Genomic DNA, 22,123 nt, shown 5'->3' with positions numbered 1-22,123 from the left:
TCACCTAAAAGTAACAATACCATCAAGTAAAAACACTTATTTATACATGAAGTTTCTGCATTTACAAGACAAAATGTAAAATGCTCAGAAGGCAGAAGTTCCATTTTAAACTATTATTTTCGCTTGTATGCAAAGGTATATTTTATCACTGGATCATGATTAGTAGTTTAATCTCAATCAGTTAAGTGAATAACAACACTTTCTGCACAGGAATTGAAACCAAACTCACAGTAAGAAGGAAAATCCTAAAATAACAAACAAGGAGATTCTGCCAAACATTAATAAGTTATTTAAAAGGAGCAAGAATAACCAGAACCAGATTTAAATTTCACTGTTAAACCATATTTACAGCACATCTTATCTAATCTGATCTAATTCTTAATCTGCAAAGTACATATTGACAACAGTTGCCAGGCAAATGCACAACAACAACAATAGTTATCTCTGAGTTGAATAAAAATCCCCTGCATTCATGAAACCAGGAAAAAAAATCACCAAAATTCACTATCATTAGTAACACCCAGCCCAGTCGGTGCTCTCATATCAAGGCTGTGCTAGATATAAAATGTTAATCTCATCATTGAAATTCTGGAAGTGAAAATGGGCGTACGTTCATTTTGGACTGCTAATTTGGAGTTTAAATGATTTTAGCAGTATGCAAAAAAATAAATTAAAAATTTCAGCAGCCTTCTCCTGGCTGCGTCTCTTTGCAGATCTTTCGTGTTTGGTTAACGTATCAGTTAGAAAATGCGACGTGGCTGTATAGGCCTGCTGCGTTCACTGTCCTCGCCTGTGTGTCAGTAAAGGACTTTCGTAACCCACTTATGCAGCTGGATTTGCATTGAGTGAACTGAAGCGAAAGATTTAAATGGCATCAGTCTTGCTATTAAAGCAAAGCAAAACATCAGAAAAACAGGGAGGAGCAGCTCTCTCTGTGTGTGTGTGTGTGTGTGTGTGTGTGTGTGTGTGTGTTTGTGTGCATGTGTGGAGGAGCAGGGGGGAGTGCTGTCCCTCGCCTCGGCTCAGTGTGTGCAGCAGCTGCAGCTTTCAGCCTCGGTCTGCACTGTAGGGGCCATTCTGCTGTCTGAAAGACTGATAGATACAAAGAGTAGAATGGTGATGAGAGATGACTCAGAGGATAGCGCTGATGGTGCATTTCAAACGCACTCAGTAAAGCCAGCGCCTCCCTGCCCCTCCTTCTCCGCATGTTGCAATTCAACATGTGTATGAAGTGAAAACAAAAACCACGCTCACGGGTCAGGGAGTCGAAGCAGGCTCTAAAATAAGGGCGCCGCCGTTAGGAGCCGTTTTCTGGACAAGGCGATCCCGAGGCGGACGCGTTCATCAAAGCGTGTGTCGATTTCACAACTGGCCTGCAGGGCGGGAAAATTTGGACTGAATTTGGAGAGTAGTCCACACACACACACGCCAACCTTCCTCCTTCCCTGATGCAAAGTCCTATCCATTGTTGTCTGTGACACTGTGTTGGAGAGAAAAAAAAATCCCCCACAGTGGATACAGATGTTGACCTTCGCCTGATGCACACATATGTCGCAGAGGAAAACCCTGCTAGCGGAGCAATCAATTCTCACACTCTATAGAAACAAACAGGCATGCATGCACACATAAACAGACAAAATCTGCGAGAGTGCATGAATGGAGCTCCCTGTTTCAGCACATGGCGCCGAGCACCGAGCAGAGACAAAGCTCGCATGCTACGTCCCCATTCATAGTGTGGCACTGGGGGCAGAAAATGGAGCTTGCTCACTAGCCAGCTCTCAGTGTAGAGGTATTATAATATCTGAAAGGGGTAGTGGTGATGGTGGTTCTTCACCATCCCCCACCTTCCTCCCTGTGGGCCTTCGCTACCCGCCCCCACGAATCCCAACACACTCTCACCCTTCTGCCAGCCTCCCTCATTTTGCTCTCTTTAATGTTCCCCGTCCCCATCCCCCCCCTCTCCAAAACCTCCACTTCCTCCTGCTCGTCACCATCCATACGGACAGACACCCTCTTTACACATCACACACACACACACACACACACATCGCATGCTACTGGATGACAGTGATGGTTCACTCCATGCAGAGCTGGAGGTCACAGTACGGTGCCTGCAGCCACTGATGCAAAATGCTGTTTTTTGACCATCTCGAGGTGCAGATTTGACCTTGACTGCTACATATAATGTAGGACTGCAATAACTTCATCAGTGACAAATCTATCAATGATTTTTTTCGATTAATTGTTTGGCCCATAAAATGAAAAAATGCCCAAAATGCTTGTTTTGTCTTTTGTCTGACTAGTCTGAAACCCAAAGATGTTCAGCGTACAGTCATATAAGACAAAGACAAGCGACATCTCTTCACAACCCGAGATGCTACAAGCAAGGAATGTTTGAATTTTCTTTTACTAGATTTACTAGAAAAAGTGCATTCATTTTCTGAATGACCAATGAGCTGATCAGCCTCAGCATTAACGTGAAGCCTCGATAAAAGGTACAGAAACTAAGAGTGCCACTCTTTTCTTCAGGCCTATTTAAGGTTTAGATAATGATAATTTCTAATTAGTGGTTAATAAATAATCTGTTAATGCTGCATTAAGTATAATATTTAGAGCAACATTTTGACTGCTGTGTTACAGAGGGTTTGGTTAAAACCAAATCAACCAAATAGTGACTTCTTTCTCTCTTTTATTCGTTGAATAAATCTTTTAGCAATTCAAATGAAAAAGCAAAAATTAACAGGACATTCAAAAAATTATACTAACAATTTTATTAAATGTTCTCCAGGGACACCCATAAGGGCCCCGCCACTGCTTATTAAAACAAAACAAAATAAGAATAAACATTTTATTTGATGTTCCTTTAGTAAAATGTTTTTCATACGCAGCATCAAAAGTGCCCTGTGGGTAAAAGGAAGTATTTGATCTAAACTAACCACTAGCTAATATTGGAGTGAGTTTCTCTGCTGTATGAGGACGAGGCTAAATCATGATGTCAGAGAAAGAAAGGAGAAGAAAAACAAATGACATCCAGGAGGCTAAACTTTGAGGTAATGCTACTAGCCAATCAGTCAAGAAGCCACCTGTGAACACCTGTGAGAAAGAGGGTGATGCTGATAAGAACGAAGATGCCCTGCATGCTTATGAGTTGCTAAATTTCAAGCCTTTGCAGTACAATGTTTCATCAGATACCAAACTACAGGAGGGGGTATAGCTCAGTGGTAGAGCATTTGACTGCAGATCAAGAGGTCCCCGGTTCAAATCCGGGTGCCCCCTTGTCCGTCACATCAGCAGCTGTTTTGTTGTCTGCTGCAAACTTAAGCCAAACCTCAAACAGTGTGTGTGCATGTGTGTGCACATCCAACAGCAGCCAAGATGCTGAACATCAGATGTCCCCTGAAACTCTTTTATACATAAAAGTGAAGTACCACCGAGTACCCGACGCTCTCCCGCAGACCAGAGGGTGGAGCTCTGCACTGGGAGTGGTGTTTATGCACACAGCTCTGTGGCGAGTGTCCATGGCAGCCACTGGGAAACACAGAGGAGATAGTGATAAAGCAACATTTACACAGTCTATTAAACAGCACTTGAAGGGGAAAAATTTTTGGAGGGGCACTCAAGACTGAAGCCAAATTAGTGTCTACTTGATGCTAAATTGCTGTTTTAGAACAACAACAGCAGTTTTCTAATGAGGGCAAAAATGATGCTGCTTCAATTTATATGACGACTTGGCACTTGATATCTTTAAGGTGTTGACCACAATAACCCAAGCACCAAGTAGTATGGAAGCTTCTCCAGGCAAACAGCTTGCATTTCTGTTAACCCATCTATATAAAATAATTAATTGCTTGTGCTCACAGTTAATCACCAAAAGCGGTTTACCACCTGAAGTCAGGTGAGCTGCATTTGATTTGGCAGTTCAGCGTGCGTTCAACAGCAGGATAAATTTATAGGGAATATTTCAGCAAAAGTGCCAATAAGAGTTGCACGATAAGCACCTTATGGTGAAAACTTCGGGTTGGGCGGCTTGCAAGGCCGACGGCTTCTTTGCCATCTTCTCCTCAAGAGCGCACACTTCAGCCGTCGACTACTTTAGATGTGATAACTAAATTACTTAGCTTTTGTTCGCCACAGATTTCCTTGGATTTTACTGAAATGAAAATCATTTTGGGCTGCTAGTTTTCACAGTCTGTTATGAATTATTATTTATTTAACTTTAACCTCACTGAACAACACTTCTGTAACCTCCTTTTCTAAGGAGAGAGAGTAAAAAGAAAGGCATCAAATGAAGCACTCTGCTGGTGTTGGTCCTGCTATCATCATTTCTAAGCAAAGCTCAGCCCTGATGACACAAACATGGATGTTCCAGTCTAACAAACCACGTCTTTCGTGTTTGTGTGGCCGTAGCTCAGTGCACACATACCATCACGCTCTCATCCAACAGAGGATTTTGTCTGCTTTTAACGAGACACAGCAGTGATGTGAATCTAACTGCTAACAAGCACTGGAAGGCAGGAAAAAAAACACACACACACGCACACACACACACAAAGATTTACTGATTTCCACACAGGGGTCAATTACTGCACGCCTGCACACACACTAACGCACAATTTCTTCACTTATTGATGAGATTGATTTCTTGCGCTCCGGGGTGCTTACCTGCAAAGCTGACGTGTACAGGAGCTGATCACAGTGCAGATTTATGACTGCCTGTGAATAATGGCTCCCTGAGCTCAGGGCATTAGGCTGCTCCTGTGAAGCCTGGCTTTACTGTGTAGCTCATTGTCTCAGTCCAAAGCAGACCTGAGACCTGCCAACTGCACTCATCCCCCTCCGCTTTGTCAGGGCTGACCCTGTTAACGCTCACCTGACAGATGACAGACTTTAAGCGAGGTATTAATAGAACGTAAATCACAAACAGGTCCCCGAGGATGTAAAACAATGTAACGGCGCTAATGAGCGACTGATTAACAGCCGTCCCATTAAAGTCGTGCCTTTCTTAGCACCTGACATTTCACTTTAAACAAGTTCATAGCGTAACTTCCACCCCTCTAGCTAAAGTGAAATTGGCACTCAGAGCATCGTGAGTCGTGGACATCTATTTAGAGTGTGACAATGAGTCAATCAGTTATGAGCACGCATGGCTTCCTGTTGAAATTAATTAGCATTGTGTAATGAAATGTGGCTTTCGCCCTGCGGCTGCGGGCGGTTTAAATCAGACGTCTTAGAGCAGCATCCACTGACTGCAGGATCCGAGCGGCGTGTTGCTGATGGCAGCAGCCCCACACAAACATGCTGCCAGGAAGGAGAGCACACAAGGGCCAAATGCCACTGCCAGCCACAGTTGAATTTGTTTACTCCAGATAAGTAGAGACATCCTTGCCATCCCAGTGACTGAACGCTGGGAAGATGATTTTGGCTGAGAGCTTGTGTGGAGGAAGGGGAGGACGTGTGTGTGTGTGTGCTCAGGGCTCGTGTTTGGTGTGAATGTGTGTGCATTAACACACTAGCATGCACCGTTAGAAAGCACAGCTCCATATTCTAATCAAGGACTTGGTGAAGCCGGGTGAAGCTGTTGACATGAACCCTCAATAATCTGCAGCTGAATCTCCCTGCTGACATGAGACATGTGAGATAATCTATGGAACATTTTTGTTGAAGTGCATCTTCAGTCATACAATCCTGAGTTTGTTCAAACGTGCAAAGAGAAAACCGTTTTCTCACAGAGAAACAGGCATCATAGTATATGAGAGTAGAGTATATGAGTTTAACATACATTTAATGGAAATACCCCAAAGAATATCAAGAATGTAAATGTACTGAAGTCAAACATGGGAAGAACTGACTTTTGTAGGCTTAAAACATTGATTCTTTTGCTTCCCTGAGACATACAGCAGGTACAACATCACATCTCTGTACAACACTTTCTCTTCTTATAACAGCACTTTGTTCGCTTTGCCTTGAGGGGATAATTAACCCTCTGCTGGAAGCTGGTAGGGGTTAAGCATCTTGCTCAAGGATGCTTTAGGACATCCTTTTATCTGTGGGACATCCAATCAAAAAAAAAAAATCAAACCAATGTGCTTGGCAGACACTGACCCTGACCCTGTTTCTTATGACCAATCCACAGGACATCATTCATATTTATACATGGCCATGAATGATGCATTACAAGGGTCTCCCAAGCTATTATATGTTAATATCTGGGTATTAAGTCAGTGTCAGTGCACAGCATTCGTCAGCCATCATCATCCATTTCATCTAACTGCACCACGGACTCTCTCACTCCGCTGCCACTGTACTCGCCCTGAGGAGCAAAGCAGGCCGACTGAAGACCCCAGCTGCAGGAGGGGGCCAAGGTTTATCAAACGAGAATACTAAGAGACAGAGTTGACGCAGAGTTCAGCCTGGATTCATGAAGGCTTCACAGAGAGCCACCACAGAGTGACATACACGTCAGCATAAATGACAGATTAATAGGTGAGAGTCAAGAGGTAAGCCTGGTTTTAACCAGGTGAGCGGCACAAGTCCAGCGATGGCAATGTCTGCCTGCCAGCCTCTTTGGTCCTAATATCTCTACCATTATTTGATGGACTGTCATAAGATTTGGGGGGTTAAAGGAATCCTACTGCACGTTCTCTGGACATGTCCTCTACCACTGCTATGAAAAATGTCTGTCAAAGTTCAGCCGATTCATTCAATACTTTTGCTTTTGACTGAATACCTGCAAAACTCATGATCAGTGTTGTCAACTCTTGCAAGACAAATAACCAAGTGCCGCTTCATAAACAAGCCCCAAAACAAGTTTGTTATTGATATAACCTGTTCCAACCACAATTTAATCAGGCTCGATAAATGAGCCTGCAACATATTCAAATGAATCTACTGACAGTTTGAAAAGCAAAACCAGAATTTATTCATGTTATCTTTGGTGTTCGCTCTTCTATTTTAGGGCGGTGCTGACAACTTGGAAAACTTAATCCAGCAATGATTATTATTTATGCTGACAGAATATGTGATTGTTGGATTACTCACAGAGCAAAGCAATAACTTATCCCTTTCCTCCAATTTTACAAACAGAAGTCCTACCTAATTTATGAACTTTGACCATAAACCCTCCAATGCAAATCCATTAACTTCTCCCAGAAACACCAAGTCAGTTGCTCTCCTTCTTTGAAGCACACTTCCAGACCTTTTTGTTATTCAGGTCTTCTCTGTGAGCCGTCTTTTATCGAGTCATGGATTGGACGGGTGCTTTGTTTACCGTTTCGAGATCAAAACATACCAGAGACCACAAAAAATAAGATGAAATGGAGCCTCAAAGAAGCAGAGCAGGCGAGTCAATGCAAATCTGCCAACATTAAGAACTGATTCGCAGTCACAGCCAAATTCAGCAGATGGTGAGTGAATGGAAACGGAACTGAGCGATCAAATTTCCAACAAAACACTTAAAGGATGCAGAAAAGGGGGAGGAAAGTAAAGACTGAAGATGCATCAGAGGGCTGGAGAAACCGAGACGGAAAAATACCGAATGACTGGAGAACAAGGAGAGCAATTTTGCAGCAAATATGTTCTCGCCTACATTTACACTTGTTCCAGCGCTACTTTAATGATGCAATCATACTCGCCATGTCAACTGACAGGTCTGGTTGTGCAAAAATTGGATTTCGCTCACACTGACACTGAATGTAAATCCCAGAAATGACAGGAGCCAGGCTCACATTGTCATCAACACAGTCTGGATGCCATCCAGCCACAAAGAGAGAAAGGAAGGGACAGAGAGAAGATGATGGAGGAACAGACTTAAATAGGAGCAGGATCTGCACAAGAGCTGCTCTGAAGCCAAGTTAAACCAAACAGCAATGTGATGTTTATAAAATCAGATTGTTTTCATTGGTTTTTATAAAAAGTCATACCACTGCAGCACACAGCAAAAGAAATGTTAGACAAACAGTTGCTTCTGAATAAGAATTGCCTGGGGACAAAACAAAACACATACTTTCTCTAAGCTGAGAGTATGGAGTCCATAAGTTGCTGCTCTGAGGCAAATCATTCCGGCCGCCTCACAGCCGAGGCGCCCAGAGTACACAACGCCCTGATGAAATCTGCTATGTCACATTAAAGACCACACAGCGCTACGCTTACATCTGCCTGCATCAAGATACGGGCAGAGTAAAGCCTCCTCCTCTAGCCGCCTTCTGTTCTAATGAGAGATAAAATATAAACAAGTAACATCAAGATGGAAGAACCTTCTCAAAGTTCAGAGGTCAAGTCCGAGTCCTCCCGGCTGTGAAACTGCCTGCCAAACTCTGCGTCCTCTTTTAAATCTCTTCGTAAAACTCACTTTCATCATGTGACCTTTTCTTCTTCTATTTATTGCCGTTATTTAAGCTTTTAAAAATCTTGTTCATATCTTAAGTTCTTGTTTGTTTGCTTTTATCGGTCTGTGTTGTTGTTGTAAAGCACTTTGTAGTTTTTGTCTTCAAAAGAGGTGCCTTTTAAATAAAGTTCTTATTATTAGCATCCAGGCAGCCTGCATTACACACCAGTTGCTCTGTTGTATTCAGATAACGTAGCTGCTCCAGAAGTGTTTCCTGTAATCAGACACCAAAGCTGCTGTTAGCAAGGTAACCTTTGGTCGCTGCCAAGGATTACAAGTTTAAAGACAAAGCCTGTAAGAGTGCGTTCTGAGAGGAATAAATCATCGGGGTTAGAGCACGAGGCAGGTTCGCCGACCTCGGGGGGGGGGGAACGTGTGTGTCAGCTCTGCGGTTGGATAGGGAGGTGGACTGCGGCTGAGGGGGTCACGACTGCCCCTGTGCTCCCGTGCCAAACCCCAAGACATTAGCAGTGATGAGATCCAGAGACAAGAGGACCGTGCCAGCCGAGGGATCTGCTACCGCCGCCGCCACCGCTGCTGCTCTCCCCTATGGCATGCGCATACAATCACCAAGGCATTACCATCAGAACAAACACGTTCTTTATGTAATCTTTATATAAACAGTCTGTCTCAAGGCTTCGTCAGGAGAGAGGCTCAGTTCTCTTGGCTCCCAAATGCATTCAAGACGGTCCTGTGCAGCCCAAGCCTCAAACCAATAATAAACAGAAAAAAAGAAACCAGAGACAGCAGAGAGCTATTTAAAGTTAGGCCTAAAGCATTAATGTCAAGTGAATCTTTTTTCCCTTTTTTTGTTTTAGACGTAGAGTCTCAAAGTGTTAGCCCGTGAGGCTATCATCAAGGCTACACTAGTAGCACGAGAGCATCTGTGCGCCCCTTCAGGCTTTTTCCTACCCATCACACCACAGTGGGCTGTGGCTCAGACAATCCCGAGGCCTAGTGGCCATGGAAACCCACTCATGTATGAATGTTACTTTGTTTAAACATGACTCTAGGAGAAGCGACAAAGAGGACAGGACAGCACGGGACGGGACAGGACAGGACTGTCCTGGGAGACACATCACGTGTGGGTGATGTAACAGGAAAGTGAAAGCAATAGGAGTCGCTGTTTTGCTGCTCTGCTGTCCAAAGAAAATATGGAGGCAACAGGAAGCTGACAGGTTGCATGTGAGGGACTTTCCTCAGTTGACTGCTGATGAAGTATCAATAACTTCTGTTTAACGACGTCAGTCAGAATTGAGCGAATCGGTCACAATCGAATCAACCAGTCTTGTGTGTACTGAAACTAAATATTACTTAATTTATCGATTAATCTGATGATTATTTTCTTAAGCCATTGACTTAATTCATTCAGTGAGGTTCTCTAGTCAGTCTCTGCCAAACTGTTCACACGCCTGCTGCTCACACCTCCTCAAAACAAGAAGATTTGAAGCTTTTCACGGTTTAATGTCACTGTAAATTATTCAAACTTTGCGGTTTGTTGGTCAGATAAAATACCACTTCTCAGCTTTTAGTCTCTGGCAAAGAAATTATCACAATATAAGATATTGCAGCTTTGATCCGTCAGGGGATCATTTCAAATTCAATTTTCAAGTAGAACATTTATCAAGAGAAACCAGTTTTAATGGCAAATTTGGGCTGCAAAGATTGTTTTATGTTACTTTCTTTGTTAGTCTTTTGTTCACTTTGTCTGCAGATTTTTAATTTATGCATTTACTTTATTTTATTTACAGATGATAAAGAAAAACACCAAATCCTCACATTTGTGAAGCTGGAATCACTGTTCACTATTTTTGCCAGAAAAGAACTAGTTTGTTTGGACTAAAGAAATTTTTATAAAGCTTGAAATGATAAAAGACATCCAGACCAACGGAGTCACACAGTCTATGAACCACTACTAAACTTCCCGGTAAGAGAAGACACCATGACACCTGTCATGGACACACAACCAAACAAAAACAAACCAAAAAACTTAATCCACACTCTGCCTACAACATCCTCTTAAGCTGCTCCAGTCGTGTCTGAGGTTCCACTAAAGCTCCAGTCAAATCAGGTCTGACGTTTCCATAGGAGGCTGAATCAACACCGAGCGTGACCCCGGAGCACGTCATTGTCTGGAGGAACATGTTGTATGTGGAACAGCGGCTAAAAATAACCCAGTGCTGGCTCGTCTCTTTCTAGCTTTTTATTGGCGTCAACACTTGTATTTGCTCAATTGAGCGAAATTATTCTCAAAGACGTTTAAAGAGGCAGCGCGCTGCCGGCTCACGTGGGAACAGGCGTGAAACAGCACGCTGGAGACGAGAGAGAGAGATGAAGCTGCTGGGGTTTACGTGCTAACATGACTCCATATTTGTATTAGCAGAGATGAAAATAGAAAAAAAAAGGAATTGTAGAACAAATTGTACAGCTGACTCCACAGCAAATTTCCTTTCCGCTGCTCGCATGCGTTTATTATGAGCTAAATATTTCACTCTGACTGATGGAGGTCACGACTTTTTGCAGTATGGCAGGCGGTGACAGGAACGGGGGGGGTGGGGTGGGGGGTGTAGGATCTATAACAGCTGACACAGCACTGATGGGAGTAATAAGAGCATTTGGTTATTGTTATGGTGACTCATTACTACACGCACAGAAAAAAAGGCTCCTTTCCAGAATCACACTGGGGTCTTCACGTGACCCTCCCTGTGTCCTCAACTTACTGTGTGGTCCAGCTTCTCCTCACATTTCTGCACATCCTGCGCATCAGTGTGTGTGTGTGTGTGTGTGTGTGTGTGTGTGGTCGAGCCTCAGTGTGTGGCGGAGGGTGCCAGGCAAGGCGGTGACAGGGTGTCTGTGAACCTGGCTGCTCTGCTCAGCTCTGCTCGATGACGGAGAGCGAGGAGGACATCGCCCGACCACGGCCGCCCCAGCTGGGCCAATCGGGCGTGAGCGCACATGGAAGTAGCAGCGCCTGCCTTCCACCGCGTGCAGCGCCGTGGCACAGATCCCCTTATGGATTCTAATATGTTCTCCACAGCGTCAGCGACGCTCTGCCGATTCCTCGCCCTTGTGAGTGTGTGAGTGTGTGTGTGAGTGTGTTTGTTCAGATAATGAGGGTGACCCCGTGTGTTTAATGAAATCTCCGCGTCCTCCTTCACTGCACCTGTGTTGATACGGTTTCAAGGGGTCACAGTGAGTCACATGGCTGAGCTCAAAACTTTCAGCACTTTAAACGCCGACTGCTGTGCGTCCAAAATAACACATGCAGAGGAAATAAAATGTTAGAGGAGCTTTAACAGATCAGTGGGATGAAAGTAATTATATTCACAAACTACAGTATTTAAATACAACTTAGAGATACTTCTGCTTTATGTGAGGACATGCTGACAGCTACAGATATAAATTACTTTGCAGCTTTGCAGAGGACTTCCTGATCAGTTTCTACAACGCCTTGTCACAGACTAAAGTACCCAACTTCAACAATAAAAAAAACTGCTTATACAGGAATTAATTTGTTATTATCATCCAGTAATTTTAAGTGTAATCATATATCAGTCACAGGGGCTGTTCTGCTGCATAAGAAGTACTTTTAATACCTTAATATCCTGGGTTTTACTTTCAGTTTTTCTGAATTATAGTATTACTAGTTTTACTGAAGCACCAGATGCTTCTTCCACCACTGCACAACAGATAACATTTCTATCATGACTTTCTCCTGCTGAAATTTTCTCTTTTTGTTGCTGTTGCTGTTGACTACAGGATGTAGTGGATTAAGTTCAGTACTTCGGTATTGTTGTGTACGATGAGTGATGCGTTTGTTTACGCAGAACAAAAAGGTTCATTTTGTTGATTAAAAGTGCAAGAGACTGCAGCTGCTTTTACAAAGTGCTCTTTTTGTGCCAAGTCAAGCAACACAGAGCTTTAAAGGCACAATTTGTTATTAAAATGTAAACAAAAGTCGTCACCACAATTCAGCTAAAATAATAATTCACACAATCTGCAGGAAGTTCATCAGCAACTACACTGATGATATGAATCTCTGAGGTTTTGATTTGGGCTCTTGGAAATTCTGATGGTTAATATCTGATATTTTATGACCTTTTATAGACATTTATAGACAGACAAATTTTCCAGTTTCCACCTCCAAGTGAAATGAATCAGATGAGAAAATACCTGTTAAACAAACGTAACTGCACCGCCGAATTCGAATCCGGAATACAATTAATCTACTGTGACAACACGAGACAAAGCAGCGATAAAAGGAAGAACAACAGGTATGAGTCACATGAGCACACAGCCAGCTGTGAAGAAGCCCAGATGTTACTTCACCGACACCAAACGCAGGAATAAACCAAAACAGAGAGGAAGGTTGTGTCATTGGAGACTGACGGCTGAATGAAAGGCATTTTCTCTGCCTTCACCCCCCCCCACCGTCACGTTTTGACTCCGCCCCTCCGGTGACCTGAGGGAAGTGGCATAAGACCTGTCAGCCCGCATCACAGCCTGGGCCACGACAGCCAAGCTCATATGTAAATGTGTCAGCATGCACAGATTCATGAGTCTGACATATCAGCTTGAATATGCATGTTCAACACTGACTGGAGCGTAAACATCAGGGCTCAGTACATCTGTGTGTGTGTGTGTGTGTGTGTGTGTGTGTGCAGGCTCACTGTGTGTATGTCTGAGCGGATCCCAGTCTGTTATAGTGACATTCCCGGTGGGAAGGAGCCTCACGACTGTTTTCATTTGCTAGACTGCCCGTATCTCTTCATGAGTCCAGGCCGGGTGGAAGTGACATCTGATTTCACCCACACTCAGTGGGGTTTTCTCTCTCCGTCTGTCTGTCTCTGACTTTTCCTCCTCGTGTCTCTGCTGCTTACACCTTCTCCAAGTGAGGATTAACTGCTTTCCTCTGTTTTCATAGCAGGAGAAATGGTTTATACTTCTCATTTTGGTCAGACAAGATAAAAAAAATTTACAGATCAAATCATTTTGATGCTCTGAATATGACTCAGTAATGAAAATTTTAACTAGTTGGAGTGAGTCTTCCACGTTATAAAAATATTTCAATTTATCAAACTTTTTAAATTATTTTGAATGAATAGTAAGTTGGGGGACTGCAACTGATAATGGTTTTCATTATTAATTAATTTGCCTGCTACATTCTTCTTTCTTTTTCTTACTATTACTTTACTCTTTCTGTTAGTATAGCCTCTGAAATGGAAGAAAATCCTAAAACAATAAAGTAGCAAATACTGTACACAGTGCAGCCCTGTTCACGTGCTGCAGCAGGATGACACAAATCGTGACCGTCCGGATTCCCTTCGTCACAACAAAATCAGACATTTCTCCTGCACTTCTTTTCGCAGATTTAAGACATGCAGATCTGCTGCGGCGTCACGTGCACCGACACAACTGGAAGCCTGGCTGTTTCGCGAAGGGTCAGGGCCGACTGCGGGGCTCGTTTTCCTGAGGAGTCATCCTGACTCACAGGGAGGGCGACACAACCCTCCCCCCCGACTCCCCCTCGCTCATCGTAATATTTGGAGTCCCCCCCCCAAAACATCAGGACACAAAGCGCGCTCAGCTGCACTCTGCACACAGCAGATTCATCGACATCACAACAGACTTATTTAGGGAAGCGCATGAAGGTCAAAGCCTTTTCATCATCTGTGGCTCGCACCGTGAAGCTCGTAATGTCTAAATTTAATGACATTTTAATTATGACCCAGTTTTAATCGTCGCAATTATCTAAAGACGCTCATGCACATCTCAGTAGCCTCACCAATTATTTTCAATGTTACGGAACAAATTTCACCATATTCATTCAATTTTCTAGATGGAACTGTTCTCCCAGAAAATGACCATTTGCTCGTTCCAGAAACAGTTCCATCGCATCATCCGAATCCATAAATCACATCCATACTGTACTTTCAAACGGCCCCAGCAGCACGGCAGAACCAAAGTTCCTGCTCAAATAAAGGGAGGAAAAGTAGGTGCATTTGACGACCTCCAACAAATCCTAATCACCTGTAATTACACAGAGAACGAAGCACCTTCCCTCAGCCCTCACTTTAATGTCACTTACAAGAACTGGCAACCAGAAAATGCAGAGCAGAGTACACAGTGTCAAGCTGAGTGAAGCCAGACTAGTTGGCAGGCATAAAGACACACTTTTCCCTCTGTGTGTGTGTGTGTGTGCGCGCTGCACTCTAAGGATTAAGACTGGCAGTGCGCTCACATCTGCTGAACAAGATACAGACATAATACCTTGAGATTTCATGTTGCACAAAGCCAGTTGGGAAAGGCTGCAGCGTGCAGGTGAAGGATCTCCCAGCATCTTCACGTGCTTCGCAACCCGAGAGGTGTCAGTAAGCGTGGCGTGTTGACTACGTCTGTGCTGCAAAACACCTGCTCCTCATATCCAAGTGGGTGTGTTTGTGATGTCGGGGCTAAAAGCATAAAATTTACCTCTTACTGAACTGGCTCCACATCACACATTCTGAAGGGAAGAACTGGGAAAAACAGGAAGTGAATTACTCCAATTATTCAAAATAGCTGCGTATAAAGCATGTAATTGACTTAAACACATTTCAGTTGACAATTATGATAATTGTCAATGCCTGATTTAATCACGAGCGTTTAACTAACAGCGTAAAGGTAGAGATTCTGATTGGTACGATAATGTTCTGCTGATGTTTAGAGATTAAAGGGTTTTTGTGGAGGAAATTAGACAATTTAGGACTGAAAACTTCCGCCTGTAACTGATCCTGCTGAACGCTGTGTGTTACTGCACCGTGTACATCCAGCCCGGGAAGGGTGACGTCATCCTGACCAGTTAGGAGCGAACGCTGCAGTTTAACATGACAGGAAATGTGCTGTGCTTGTACGGCAATAAGAACCCGCAGCATTTTTATTTCCAATTGATATGCACATAGATAAAGGTAGGATGAAGGTTGAAGAAGGTTGCGCTTTCAAGTCAACGTGCCATTATTGATTACAACCCCCAGGAGGATTATTTTAGCTTTTAACTGTTAATTGAAAGAGGAACAGAATGATAAATTCAATGATATATGGCGATATTGATTTTCCTCGGATCTTGAGTCCTTCAGAATCAGTTCTGTATGGAGCATCAGGCTGAGATTCAAGAAAATATTTTTTCATGATGTGAAATTATGTGCTGGAATGCAAGAAAGTGCATTTAGTCAAGTACTGTAGTTAAGCACACATTTTAGGTACATGTACATTAACTGAGTATTTCACTTTCACAGGAAAATCTCTTTTATTTGACCACTTTTAGTTAACTAAGCTACGTTTAGTTACGTTTCAAGATGCAGACTCAACAAACAAAAACACCTGATGAGTTTAATACGGTGAACCAAGAGATTCAACCACCCAGCAATACAGAAAATAGATCAGATTAGCTGCACTTTGACTGACCATCAGTGGAATACCAACCAACACATTACTGAATGAGCGGCAGATATACTGTGTACAACAGGACGTCATCTTGTCTTGATCTTTTAATGTTTACATTCTCAAAGTAGCATTTGAAGATAATGTAATATTGTAGTAGAGTATTTTTATGGTATACTTTAACTAAATGATATTCCTCCACCACTGGTGCTTTATTGTACTACTGTTTTAGGCCTCTCTTCAGTGTGTAAAAGTGTTTAACATGTGCTCTAAATTTCACACTTTTATCATGTATTTTGAAAGTGAAGACACAACACAACTACAAGGTTTATAGCCTGCTTTTTTCTGCTTATTAAAGAGACCTTTCTTCTTGGATGGACTCTTTTTGGATCAGTGGGGAAAACACAGCTGCAGGATTATCAGTTTATATAAATACTATTGCTTACGTTAGCAATCAACTCACCAGCCAGTTAAGAGACTGCGTCATGTTTTTAAACAACCGACTTTTCTAGGAGGTATCTGATCATTTCATAAACATCCTTGAACAATTTATTGCTCATATCTGCAAAGTCACACAAAAAGGGGGTTTATTTTAAGTGAAAAGAGGACAGGAGCACATTGGTCAGATGCTAACTGAAGTGATGGGGTATTTCCATGCTGCCACACAGAATCTGCTCCTCATCTCTCTCAGTGCTGCTGGGGGTACGCAGGAGTCGGCTTCCCGTCCTCACACACTGGTTCAAATTTCTACTCCAATCCACAAGGACTGAATTAATGGTCCTGTGGGCGGGGATCTGGGGTGGGGGTGCAGGGGTGACAAGGCAGTACCGGTATGGGATGACAGAGATGTACTGCCTCACAGGAATAATTTCACATATAGAAATTGTTCATTACCTCCACAGCATGCAGGGGTGTGAAATGTCCAAGCCGCTCTGACAGGATGGAAATAAAGAAGAAGGAATGGAGGGCAAATGGAGGTAGATATGCTTCCACTGGCAGCTTACCAAAGAATAAATACTGAATAAATATATAGCATCTTATGTAGAAAGCGTGCATTATTCACTGGCACTAAGCTCTTTCATTTGGCACTGCCCCAATGACACAATGACTTTACATATAGGGAAGGATTTTCTGATGCACGGGGGGGGGGGGGGACTCATTACGGTGGCTCACATTTGAGCCACTGCTGCTGTGGCTTTGACAAATGCTCCCACACAAGAAAACCACTGTGGCATATTTCAAAGGCACCCAGCACAATGAAACGGTTTCTCGTGGCGGTGAATAACGCCGGGTGCTGGCGGCCCCCCCAGGTTAACAGCTCTGAGCGGTGGGTGGTGGGTTTCTTTTGATGTACTGACCCCAGAAATGACAAGATAATCACCGAATCGGGGACTGTGCGCACGGAGGGGCTGTCAGGGCTGTAGTTAGCACATTCTGTTGTAGGCTGTACAGCAGCATGGATGCAGGCACCATCATGGATCAGTAAAATCCTGAGAGTAATTTTACATACAGTGTGGCCCAACATAAGCACAAATCTTTAAGCTTGACTATGCAATTAATTATACCTGATGTGATTAATGTCAGAAATGTTCAATAGCTCAATTTAATAATTTCAATATAATAAACACGACCACTGCAATTAGCACGTTTGTCATCCTGTTTCAAATAATTCAGCTCTATGGCTTCTGATGATGTGAGGCTGCACGCTGGATTGCAGCACACTTAAACATAAATCACTGCAAAAGCCCTAAAACTAGAGGAGCATTGTGGGCAAAGATGCACACTCTGGCTAAATATATTCATTATTAATTAATCTCAAGAGTCTGGCAGTAAAGTTCGTATAAAGTCCGCCTGCACTCCCACTAATTTGAGCAGCTCCTGCAGGATTTAACCAAATCCCGTGGAGAATCCCAGCACCGCCCATCTACACCATGTTCCTGCTGAAACGCTTTGAGAACAAAAGACCGGGAGACACTGTGGCTCAGCCGCAAAACTTGCTCACCGTTGCTTTACGACGACCACAATTTGTACTTGATTTGAAACTGATGAGCAAGCATATGGAGTCCAAATTAGCAGCTTATGTCAATTAGGCGCGCCGGTCGCAGCTGCCTCCCGAAGGCTCGTTTGCACAGAGAAGTTGCCCTCTTGTTGCTCACAGTTTGGCCTCGACCAACGTGTTAACACATGCAAGAAATGAGATGAAAATAAAAACAGTGCAAATTAAACCACAAATTAGCCACGTCTGTGCGTTACGGTGCCACATGGTGCGTCCGTGAGCCCTGACATCCACGCTCATCCGGGCTCCCGTTGGGTTGTAAATTGCCCACGTTAAGAACAAACATGGAAATGGATATCTTTACAGTGTTGGTAATTAGTAAGAGACTTCCTTACCGCTATGCGAGTCTGTGGAGATGCTTAAAGATGTAAGATGATCCTTTTTGGGAGGGGGAAGGTCGTTTTGGACTTGGTGAGGTCCAAACTTGAATCCCACCGTTGATGATCTGCTCCACTTCTCAGCAGGAACCAGCAGGCTGTTTCACGGAGGCTCGTCTTTGATTTGTTTTTTATCTCATAGCATCACTACGATACGGGGGCGCATTCTTTGTCCATGCCCGCCACGCTACTCTGTCTTCGGCCGAGGAACGTCGATCAAACTATGTGGTCTGCTGCGTAAAACCGGTGCCAAAATTCCTGCGGGCCCATTCCGTTACAGCGACGCTAGACAATAGTCTGGTCATTTTGGCACGGACTGAACCTTCTCCGCTGCCAAGAACAGTTGAATCGGCTGATTAAGACCAAACCTTGAGAGCTAATTGGCTCATATCTCTGAGACTGGCCCGGGAATGTGGTGATAAATACCGCTCACATGTGCCAGTTGTCTCCGGTATTGTCTTTCGCGTCCCTCATCCTTCTCTTCTTCGCAGGAGGAGTGAGCAGCACAGTTGCCGATCTGTTGATCACCGGAGGTCCACCTACATCCAGCGCTGTGTGCTTTGTCTCGTATTTATCGCGAGCGGGCCGCAGACAGCCTGACACCGGCTGGATGAGGGTCTTGATGAGTGACAGCTGGATTCTGACTGAGAAGCTCGGCGACCTCTTTGCAGGGGGAGCTTTGAGGCAGGATGCTGCGCGTACGCGTCTTTTGACAGTGCGCGCACCCGACAGGTCACACATCTCGGGTCCGCAAACATCTGCCTGCAGGAAAGGGCAGCTAAGCCTGTTTTAAACAAAGCCTTCACTTCCTTTTTGCCGCCTGTATGAGTCTCATTATTAGCCCACATGTTCATCCAGAATATTGAACCCATTTATGTGGGCATGAGGGATTTTATTTTACTTTAATTTTATTATTTATTTATTTATATTTACCAGCTAAGGTGTCATTTTAATGTCATATGTCACAGTCATACACTCACTGGCCACTTCACCGGGTACAATGTAATGTAAACACAGCAGCTCTGTCATTAATTCAGCCTTTGCAAATAAAATAAGATTCAGTTTTGATTGACAAACTACACAAGCACATAAATGATAAAATGAAATAAAATAGAAACCCAGTGATGGGAAAAGAGCTATAAGCAGCGCAGTCAAAGAGCAGTGAAATGGAAAGTTATGACAAAACTCTTCTCTAAACACGAGCAGCTGTGGTCTGGTTTGTTCTGGTGTAATCTGGTTTGTGGTGGCCCTCAAATATGATGCTTGATGATGAAGCTTGGAAAAAGTGCAGATTTGATGAGTTTATCCCACTGGATGGAAAACAAAGTGACATAATTTGACCACCCATGACAGACATGACAAAACGTAGAAACGACCACAAACGTAGACTCCTTAACTGGATGATGTGTCTGATTCCAGCCCAAAGGACTTCCTGCTGAGAAATGAGTGGAAACGATTTGGAGGTGCTTTACTGTTTGTTACCGGCTCACCGTGTGAGGGCCCGTGTCTGGTCTCAGCCCGCTTTAGGGGAAGGCCTCGAGCTGAAGAACGCGTACGGCACATTTGGCAAATTGAAACTAGCTAGTTGCTTTAACTTTGCCACTTGATCATATGAAATTCCAGCCCTCCTCTGTTATGCAGACCTCTCAGGCACCTCGAGCATGTGCAGCCTTAATCAGTCTGCGAGCTAAACTGCGAGATGGATTGACCTCTGGATCCTCTGATCTCTGTGATTAGAGAATGATTCAGTACTGTGGGCCCTGCAGGTGCCTCAGGGTGCAGGAGTCACACAGTCATGTGGTTGTGTGCGTTTTCCTTTTTTCTTTTTCCTCGTTTTTCTGAGTCCGCTCGCAGCTCCGACCTTGCCAGACCTCAAATTGTCACCGACCTGCTGGGCAGTGATGGCGCCCTCCTGTGTTTCTGTAGGATACGCTACATGTGACTGCTCAAGAGGGAGATGTCAGAATAGATTTGACGCTTGTTGGTGAATGGAACAAAGTGAAGATGGATTCAGGGCCGGTTTTAGGAACTTATGAATTGAGGGTGGGGGGACCGGGTCACAGGTTTAAAGAGAGCGGGTAAAATGTCTTAAGACCCATATTTAAACCATTGATTCTTTGGAATAAACCTGTACATTTTTAATAGGTACAACAGTAAGTAAGTATAGTTAATGAATGTCAACTTTAAATAGTCTAATATGAATTAATATAATAAAATATTAATAGCTGCTGTTTGTAACGCTCCTTCAAAGTAGCAGCCTGAAGCAGCAGTATTGTTTTGTTGGCGGTTCATGTCACTTTGCGTTTGTCTTTACATCTCCATGTGGTCATTTTGCGTCACAGTGTCATCATCTCGCTTCTTCCTGTGGTTTTCTCGCTGCTGTTTCTTTTTGCAGTTGTTTTGCCCCTCTGTGATTATTTTTGCGTCTCTCTGGTCATTTGACTTTCCAATCAGAAATGTGAACGGTCAGTTCACACGGAGACTTTAATCTGAAAGGTACAATCAGAAATCCATCCAAGCCAACTACCACCCGCTGACTCCGCTCGAGGGAGCAGCAGAGAGCTGCCTCTGGACATATTCTTTAACTCCAGTCATTCACCACCTGCAGACACTTTTTGGAGTCATGACATTGTTTGGAGGCTGACTCAGCCTTCATCGTCTTCACTGAGCCCCATAGGTATATTAACTATCTGTTTAATTGGCCTTGTACTTTGCTATAAGCAGACTGCAACATGAAATTGCTTGCCTGGACTCTCCACGCTGGTAGCCTCCTGCTTTTGGCTGGATGTTGTGGAGGGAAAGGTCTGTTCGTGATGTTAGCAGGAAGAGACAAGTGTGATTGAGTCACGAACACATGACAGAGGTGTGTAGGTGCAGAGAGACGGCTCAAGATGAAGGAGAGGGAAGAGCAGAGGACAGAGTCAGTGCAGGGAAAGGTGACTGATGAGGTGGTTGAGAGCACACAGAGACGGAGAGGGGAAAAGGGAGAGGCCTGGCTTGCAGGAGGACGCTGCCCAGAGTCGGCCCTGCATTGAAGGCAGAGAGTCTCGCTCCCGTCTATATTTAGCACAGGGACCACAGATTGTAAGGAGCGCTCGGGGGCCTTGTGTTCAGACCGGGAAGAACTGCTGCCATCCGTCTCAGCGCCCGAGGCCAGGCACGATCCCGGCTCACGCCAGGGAGAGAGGAACGACGGGGACCATGTCCTGTGAGTGCACGTTTACTTAACACATGTACAGTTCAGATCTCACTCGTTTGGAGCAGCAGAGATGAGAGGATAGCAACCTGAGAGCATCCTGCACGTCCATACCTTGTTGAGTGTCATCACTGCGCTTATATCCACTTAATGGTGGGTTCTTGTTTACAGCAGTTCCTCAGCTCGTGTCTTTTCTCCTTCCCTTAAGTATCTGAAAAGGGCACCACATGCCCCATCACCATCTTCCCACTTTTGCAAAAAAAAAAGAAAGAAAAAATAAAGCATCTCTTGTTTCTCTGGACAGGACTGACATTCAGCCCAAATGTCAAAGCTACTCAAGACATTTTTGCAAGCTCGTTTTTACCTTCCCCATCTCCAGCACCTCCAGGACTGTTCGGGGGATTGTCAGTGGTGACTGATGAGGGGCTGAGCTGTTCAGACACCACAGTCTTCTCAAGGGGTGACAGGACTCACACATCAAGCCATGTTGAGGTGTAGTTAAACTCTCTTCTTCAGGGTGATAATACACTCAATACATTCGTCATGAAGATCAAATATTCGTGACATGCAGGCTGGCAGTTTCATTGCTCACAGTGGCTGCGGTCAGCTTGACAGCCTGACAAGCTTCACTGCAGTCCCTCTCCTGATCCTGCAGGATAAATCACTTCTCCTCTGTGCATCTGGAGAAAAAGACC

The 22,123-nt window shown here is 44.0% G+C and overlaps 1 protein-coding gene and 1 non-coding gene across 3 annotated transcripts in view; one reads left to right on the top strand and one right to left on the bottom strand.

Moving 5' to 3' along the window:
- gjc1 (gap junction protein gamma 1) overlaps positions 1-18,963 on the bottom strand; it is a 37,973-nt gene extending 19,010 nt beyond the window's left edge. Inside the window, exons 1-2 of one of the 2 annotated variants that reach the window (XR_006845679.1) lie at positions 18,191-18,963; positions 15,678-16,731 (exon numbers count right to left, since the gene is read on the bottom strand). The gene's annotated coding sequence lies outside the window, so the exon portion shown is untranslated. Of the gene's footprint in view, positions 1-15,677; positions 16,732-18,190 lie in introns of those variants that run through there. The other variant, XM_046415603.1, reaches the window with a different exon arrangement.
- trnac-gca lies at positions 3,205-3,276 on the top strand. The gene has a single exon. It is a non-coding gene; the product is annotated as a tRNA-Cys (tRNA).
- Positions 18,964-22,123: the final 3,160 nt, after the last annotated feature.

Source organism: Scatophagus argus, chromosome 16 (genome assembly GCF_020382885.2).
Source record: "Scatophagus argus isolate fScaArg1 chromosome 16, fScaArg1.pri, whole genome shotgun sequence".
NCBI classification, from domain to species: Eukaryota; Metazoa; Chordata; class Actinopteri; family Scatophagidae; genus Scatophagus; species Scatophagus argus.
This window is presented reverse-complemented; position numbering and strand designations above follow the sequence as displayed.